Source organism: Dipodomys merriami, unplaced genomic scaffold (assembly GCF_024711535.1).
Source record: "Dipodomys merriami isolate MVZ:Mamm:240054 unplaced genomic scaffold, mDipMer1.0.p SCAF_10, whole genome shotgun sequence".
In the NCBI taxonomy this organism is placed as follows: Eukaryota; Metazoa; Chordata; class Mammalia; order Rodentia; family Heteromyidae; genus Dipodomys; species Dipodomys merriami.
In genome coordinates, this window is record NW_027202271.1 from 22,278,728 (window position 1) to 22,286,185 (window position 7,458).

At 40.6% G+C, this 7,458-nt stretch overlaps 1 pseudogene; it reads right to left on the bottom strand.

The window, feature by feature from the left end:
* Nucleotides 1-3,526: 3,526 nt before the first annotated feature.
* LOC138837659 (histone deacetylase 1 pseudogene) lies at nt 3,527-4,977 on the bottom strand (annotated as a pseudogene).
* Nucleotides 4,978-7,458: the final 2,481 nt, after the last annotated feature.

Genomic DNA, 7,458 nt, shown 5'->3' on the forward strand with positions numbered 1-7,458 from the left:
GACAATATCTTGAAAAACTGAAATTAATTAATATTGAAGTTAAGTATCTATACAACAAAACATTATATTAACTCATTTGCTGCAAGCAAATCAATAAAGTTGTAAGTAATTTCTTTTTTTTGGGGGGGGGGGTCCGGTCGTGGGGCCTGAACTCTGGGCCTGGGCGCTGTCCCTCAGCTCTTCAGCTCAAGGCTAGCACTCTACCACTTGAGCCACAGGGCCACTTCCGGCTTTTTTCTTTTTGCTTATGTGGTGCTGAGGAATTGAACCCAGGGCCTCAGGCATGCAAGGCAAGCACTCTACCACTGAGCCACCATCCCAGCCCTGTAAGTAATTTCATGGCTTGATTTAATATGTATGTCTAAGGTAAGAATCTTAGGTCTTTAAAAGGTCTTCAAACTGTGTGTGTGTGTGTGTGTGTGTGTGTGTGTGTGTATGTGTGTGTGTGTGTGTGTGTGTGTGTGTTCAGGGGCCAGAAGAGTGGCATAGGGGATCACAAAGAGGTTTGGGGTGGGAAGAAAACTTCTTGAAAATATTAGCCAAAATAAAAAGCCACATTATTCAGTATGATAATTTCTGAGAAGCTCATATCCAATTTCCAGAAGGGCTTCTCAAGATGAGATTGTTTCCTTTTAAGCAAAGACTCCAACTAAACTTTGAAGCGATAAACAGAATTAGATAGAAGTTGTGTCATACAAGTCAAATAAACTTCAGAATTGGCAGTCATTAATCCCTGAGCAATGAATGAGAAAAATCTATCCTTAATGATTGTGATGAGCATATGTGCAGATGTGTTTTCCTTGGAAGAACACAGAATATGATGAAATCAAAATTCACAAAGCAAATATGTTAAAGCGTTGCTTTATCTAATTATTCTTTACTTTATAAGGGAATCTACCCAAATGATCACAAACAAGGCCATACTAAAACTACCAGTACAACTATATTCATCACAGCATTATTCACCATAGCTAAGATATAGAACCAACCCAGATGCGCCTCAGTAGATAAATGACTCAAGAAAATGCAGTTTATATATATGAATTCTATGCTTCCATCAGAAAGAATGACACCACCCCATTTGTTAGGAAATGGAAAGACTTGGAAAAAATAATAGTAGGTGAAGTAAGCCAGACCCAAAGAAATAGAGGTCCCATGGTTTCCCTCATTTGCAATAATTAGTATACATCTAAGATAATTTTTATCAGATAAGCAGAAAAGCTAAGTGAAATGAACTCTAAGATATGGACACAAGAGGTCTTTCTTTGTTGCTGTTTTTAATGCACTATGTGATTTTTTTTGTTTCCTTTGTATGTTTTTCCCCCTATGGTATATCCCCTCTTGTTACTGAACTTGATTTTGGTACCCTGCATCTTGTATATACATTTATCTAATATGGGGAGGGGGAGGGGAATAACAAAATGCTGAAACAAGGACACAGGATGACCCATTGCAACAATGTTACTCACAAGACAATGATGTTGGAAATGAACTTTACAACTTGGGGGCAGAGGTGTGAGGGAAGTAGGAGAGGGAAGGGATAGTGGGAGAACAACAAAGGAGGGGGTAACAATGCTTGACAAGATATGTGATCATTACCATACTCACGTAACTATAACCCCTCTGTACAACATCTTTACAATAAAATAAATTAAAAAAGAGTGCTTCTTGTAAATTGCTTTATTTTTTTAAACAAATCTTGTTATGTAGCCCAAGCTGGCCTTGAACCATGAATCCTTCTGCTTCAGTCTCTTGAGTGCTAGGAGTAAAGGCCTGTGCTACCATGCTCAGATGCAAATTATATCCTTTATTTTTGCCAGTCCTGGGGCATAAACTCAGGGCCTAGGCGCTGTCCCTGTTCAAGGCTTGTGCTCTACCGCTTCAGCCTTCTAAGCAGTTTTGTTGGAGTTAAGAGTCTCATGGATTTTTCTGCCTGGGCTGGCTTCGAACAGTGATCCTCAGATCTCAGCCTCCTGAGTAGCTAGGATTGCAGGTATAAGCCACCTGTAATGTATGTGAAATTGTTACACATTTTGAAAGAATGCCTATTCTGAAAGCACTTGTTTAGAGGCCATTGCCTATTGGAGCAGGAGAATTTAAACCCATCTTATCTAAACATCAACCCACTAACTTCCCAAATGAAACCATTACCATCCATTTGCCTGTCTTCCACTCTTCCTTTGCTTTACCTTGCCCATCTCAGTTCAAGGCACCTGTGTTCACTTTGTTGCTTAAGTCAGAAGTCTCATTCCCACATCCCAGATTATCTCTTCTCATTGCAGTTACTATCTAATTCTATTGCCTGTGTCTCTTCTCTTAAGTCTTAGAATGAGATATTTTTGCTATGTATTTTTTTTTTTTGGTTGGTTGTGGGGCTTGAACTCTGGGCCTGGGCGCTGTCCCTCAGCTCTTCAGCTCAAGGCTAGCGCTCTACCACTTGAGCCACAGTGCCACTTCTGGCCTTTTCTGCTTATGTGGTGCTGAGGAATTGAACCCAGGACCTCATGCATGCAAGGAAAGCACTCTACCCCTCAGCCACCTTCCCAGCCCCACTATGTGGTTTTTTTTCAGTGAGTCAAATCATTCTGTAACTAATCCTTACAATTTTTTTTCTGCAGTCTAGGCTGTTCAGATTTGTAACAAAGATAGAGGTATTAGGGAAAGTGAGGGTTGGGCTATAAGAAGATGGGTTAAATGAAACATTGACTCAAGTCCTGGCACTTTGCCTGGTGATTTATATACATTATATATTGGAATTATGACAACCAGTTGTGAGATCGAAGTAATATCTGTTTTCCCAATGAGGAAGAGACTGAGTCTCAGGGGTTAAGACATGGGCTCAAGGTTACACAAGCAGTAAACCGTGAAGTTGGACCAGGGATCCAGGTTAGTTTTCTTCATTTTACCATTCTTCCTTCACTATACTCCCAGGTAAGGAAGTCAAGGCTTAGATTAAAGTATTTTGATTTTATTTCTGTTTTAAAATGCTTTCCACTATCCATATATCTGGCAGTAATTAATAGAGAATATGTTTCTAATTTGTAGTAGTAGTTCCATTAATAAAATAATTTTCAGCATAGGGCATTTTGAAGTGACTGCCTGTTTTAATTTGTTACAATAGTTTCTATTTTTTTGCTAAGGAGTCTTGTATCTCCAAAAAGGACCCTAATAACTCCCCCAGAGAATGTAATTCCTTACATTTAGTGGCTTGCGAGCGAATTTTCTATGGTACTTTTAAATACAGACTTTAATGGTATGAGGGCACAGATAAAGCTGAGAAGCCTGGATATTCTCTCTCTCTCTCTCTCTCTCTCTCTCTCTCTCTCTCTCTCTCTCTCTTTTATAGAAATGTACCATTTTATTACAAAGAGTCACAAAAATGAAAATAATATCTCAAAAAGGAAGCTAGACTACCAACCACCTACAGAATTGGGGAGGACAGGGTAGTAGGAGTTTCTTGACTCACCTGAGACCAATGTCAAGGTATGAAAACAGAACTAGTCTAAAAATGGTTGACAGCATTTAGAACAGGAGGTTCCTGAAGACCCAGCCACTATTTCTTAATAAGGGCATTGTTCCAGGACTACTAAGCAGGCACTTGGTATTTCAGGATTTTTGTCATGGCTGCATCCTTCACCCAGACCTGCACCTTTTATGCTTCAGAACTAGGACTTGGGGAGGGATGGGGGCAAGGCAGCTGCTGGAAGTTCCCCCAGCACTGCTGCCCTGGGCGTAGGGCCCTGGTTCCTATCTAGTCCCTGGGGATATTGATATTTAATATATTTTTATATAAATACGCAGAGAAATAGAAAATATAAAATCTGAGGGGATAGGGAGAAAGGTAGGGAACTTGTTAAGAAACCAGAGCTGGAGCAGTCTGCTCAGGCCAACTTGACCTCTTCTTTGACCCCTTTGGCTTCTGGCTTCTCCTCCTTGGTTTTCTCCTCTTCTGTAACTTCTTTCTTCTCTTCTGGGTCTTTCTCTTTTTCATCCTCTGTTTTGACTCTCTTGGCTTTTTTGGAATTGGAAGAGTTCTTGTGGCCACCCTCTCCCTCCTCATCTGAGTCAGAGAATTCTTCCTCACAGGCAATTTGTTTGTCAGAGGAGCAGATTGAGATGCGCTTGTCCGGGTCTTCTTCATCCTCATCACCACTCTCCTCTGGGATGGTGTCCTTAGGAATTGCTTGCATTTGGACCCCACGTGCATGGGGTAGCATTCTCAGGTTCTCAAAGAGCCACTGTTTGATCTTTTCCAGGTACTCATTAGAGTACTGGTTAGTCATATTAGAAGGACTGATGTGAAGCTTGAAGTCTGGTCCAAAGTATTCAAAATAGTCATTGTATGGCAGCCCATTTGGGATCTCTGTGTCCAGGGTCACTGCTGTTTCATATGTCCAGCACTGGGCAACATTTTGAATGGTGTAACCACCTCCTCCTAGCATCAGCATGGGCAGGTTGAAGCTCTTGACAAATTCCACACACTTGGCATGCCCTTTGATGGTCAGATTGAAGCAACCTAACCGATCCCCAGACAAGGAGTCTGAGCCACACTGTAAGACCACTGCATTAGGCTGGAACATCTCTATTACTTTGGACATGACCGGCTTGAAGATGGCCTCATAGGACTCATCATTGATGCCATATCGGAGTGGGTAGTTAACAGCATAATACTTGCTTTTCCAGCCCCAATATCCTGTAAGTCACCAGTTCCTGGGAAGTACTTTCCATATTTATGAAAGGACACAGTCATGACGCAGTCTGTGGTGTAGAAGGCCTCTTCCACGCCATCACCATGGTGAATATCAATGTCAATATACAGCACCCTCTGGTGGTATTTTAGCAATTCCAGAATGGCCAAGATGATATTGTTGACATAACAGAAGCCAGATGCCTCAGACTTCTTTGCATGGTGCAGGCCCCCAGCCCAATTCACAGCGATGTCCGTCTGTTGCTTATTAAGTTTCATGATACTTGCCACAGAGCCACCAGTAGATAACTGACAGAACTCGAACAGGCCATCAAATGGATATTTTCTCTTAAAAGTCACAGAAACTCTCCGCATTACAACTATGGATAACAACTACAAAGCTGAAAATGCATTGGTGGTGGAATATATAATCATAGACTATATAAATACATAATTATGGACTACAATACATAATTATAGACTACAAGCAGACTACAATGGGTTAGCTACTGAAGTGCTGAAGGATTGATTTGATATGTATGTCCGCCAATCTATCTATCTATCTATCTATCTATCTATCTATCTATCTATCTATCTATCTATCTATCTATCTATCTATCCATCTATCTATCATTAGTTTAGGAACCCATATTAAGTGTGTTAAAAGGGCACACTGAAGACTTAAATGTTTAGAGAAGATGGAATTAGGGGTGAAGACTACCTGTCCTGTGAGTCAGTGACAAGAACTCTGATTTGGGGAGTCTAGAAGTCTGTACCATCCCTGCCATTTAGTCAACATAGAGACTGCTGAGTCCCATAAGAGCACTCATTCACCCCATAAGAGCACTCATTCACGATCTCTTTTGGGTAAACAGAAGGGGTTAAGACTAACTCTCCTCAGTGTCTCAGCTCTCACATTTTAATACACACCAAGATGCAGATTTGTTAAGACAGTTCTCTTCACCTCATGAAGAGAAGGATACTAATTCACTTCTTTCCATATTCATGAAGATTAATGTCATAACAGTGCTCCGTCTTCCCATTTGTTCTCCTTATGAATTGCAGCCCCAGAACTAGTGCTGTGCCGTCTTCATGGAAAAACAAACGGCTTTCATGCATAATGAGGCTCGTATCTTGCTAATCTGTCTTGTATAAACGAAATCCCGAAGGTATCACAACCATGCTGAACTATGCATTTGTTCAGATATTCTGACATGCAACTCTAGTCATTAAAAAAAAAGGCTTATGCTTTTGATAATTCTGGAATAAGACGTTGATTTGTTATTATTACTTCTCTGGAAATAATCCCATCTATTTGGAAAAAAATCACAGTTGAGCTGAATCACCTTCAATAATACAAATAAGTATCATGAATGAGGGAAGAATTCAGCTGCCCTTAAAACATGCCTTATTTGCTAGTAAATTTATGTTGATATGCCAATTAAGACACGAGGCCAAAACGCATTCTATAACCTTCAGAAAAGAGCTAAGGCATTGCCAGAGCAAAGAGAGCAAGCTGCATAACCTAAGCACAGCTTCTCTTCCTCCCTCCACCCATTCCCTCCACCTCTCCCTGCATCTCTTCTCTTCCTGTTGTCTCCAATTGATCAGTGCAGCTCTCCACAGGGGTGGAAATGAAAGCTCTCAAGTTCCAGGCAGCTCTGTGGAGGCTGCCTTACAGGACACTTCTGAAGAAATTTTGTTTGTGAGCTACAAAATCAGATCCATAACAAAGCAGATCGCTGAGGAGGGGAAAGCAAAAGCCAGAGATTTATAAGCACAAACAAAAGTACTGAAAGATTCTTTATGGAAGTCAAAGACTTGGTAGAATGAAATGAAGCAAGTAGTGGAAGAGTAGGTAGACTGGGGCTAGGGAGGATTTAAGTACAGTTTGGCCTCATTTGACTTTTAAAACGGGCTGATCTAAAAACAATAGCATTTTTATTAGAATACATTGGCAAAGCAAGGAGGTTTTATTGTTTGGTTGATCTTTTGAAAGGTTGGGCAACTAAACATCCACATTGTCTTTAGGAAGATGAGTCACTATGGATTCCAATACAGTATGGTCTGAGGGGAGATGCTGGTTAGGTCTCTCACTCTCAGGCCCTCTGCTCTGCTTTAGAGGGATCAGTTCCTATTCAGTAGAAACCCTTTCCCAAATTGCATCAAGCTATCCTCCACAGATACAAATAATATCAGTTGATTAAAGACCTCTTTGTGTCACTTTGCCTTAAATTCCTACTACACATCAACCACCCAACTTACTAAGACAATACACTTGCCTGAATGTTTTCCTTGTGAGTATGAGCTCTGTGGAGAAGAAAGCAAAGATCTTCAGAAAAAGATCAAGAAGTCTTCTCTGAATGATTCTCTTACATCTCCAGAGAGAGAGGGATAGTCAGAGCTGACATTTGTTAAGGACCTTCTGGTCCTTCATCATCCTTTAGTTTCACAAAGTCATTGAATCTTTACAATCCCCTCAGGAGAAAAGTGTTATTATTGTTTCCATTTTTTGGTTGGGGAAGCTGGGGTACTGTCCATCTGTGCTGGATTATAATCCTTTCCTTTGCCCTACCACTTTGGCTGCTAGATTTAACTTTTGGCTTTGTTGGCTGACATGTTTTTGGAAACTCATTTCTGTGGTCAAGCATTAGACCGAATGTTTTGGCTCAATGATGCTTTTTACATTTGGACCATTTTTAGACTATTTTTTTGGCTTTATAAACAGCCTTCTCCAGAGTTGTAAGTAAAATGAACCTATTATTTTCTTT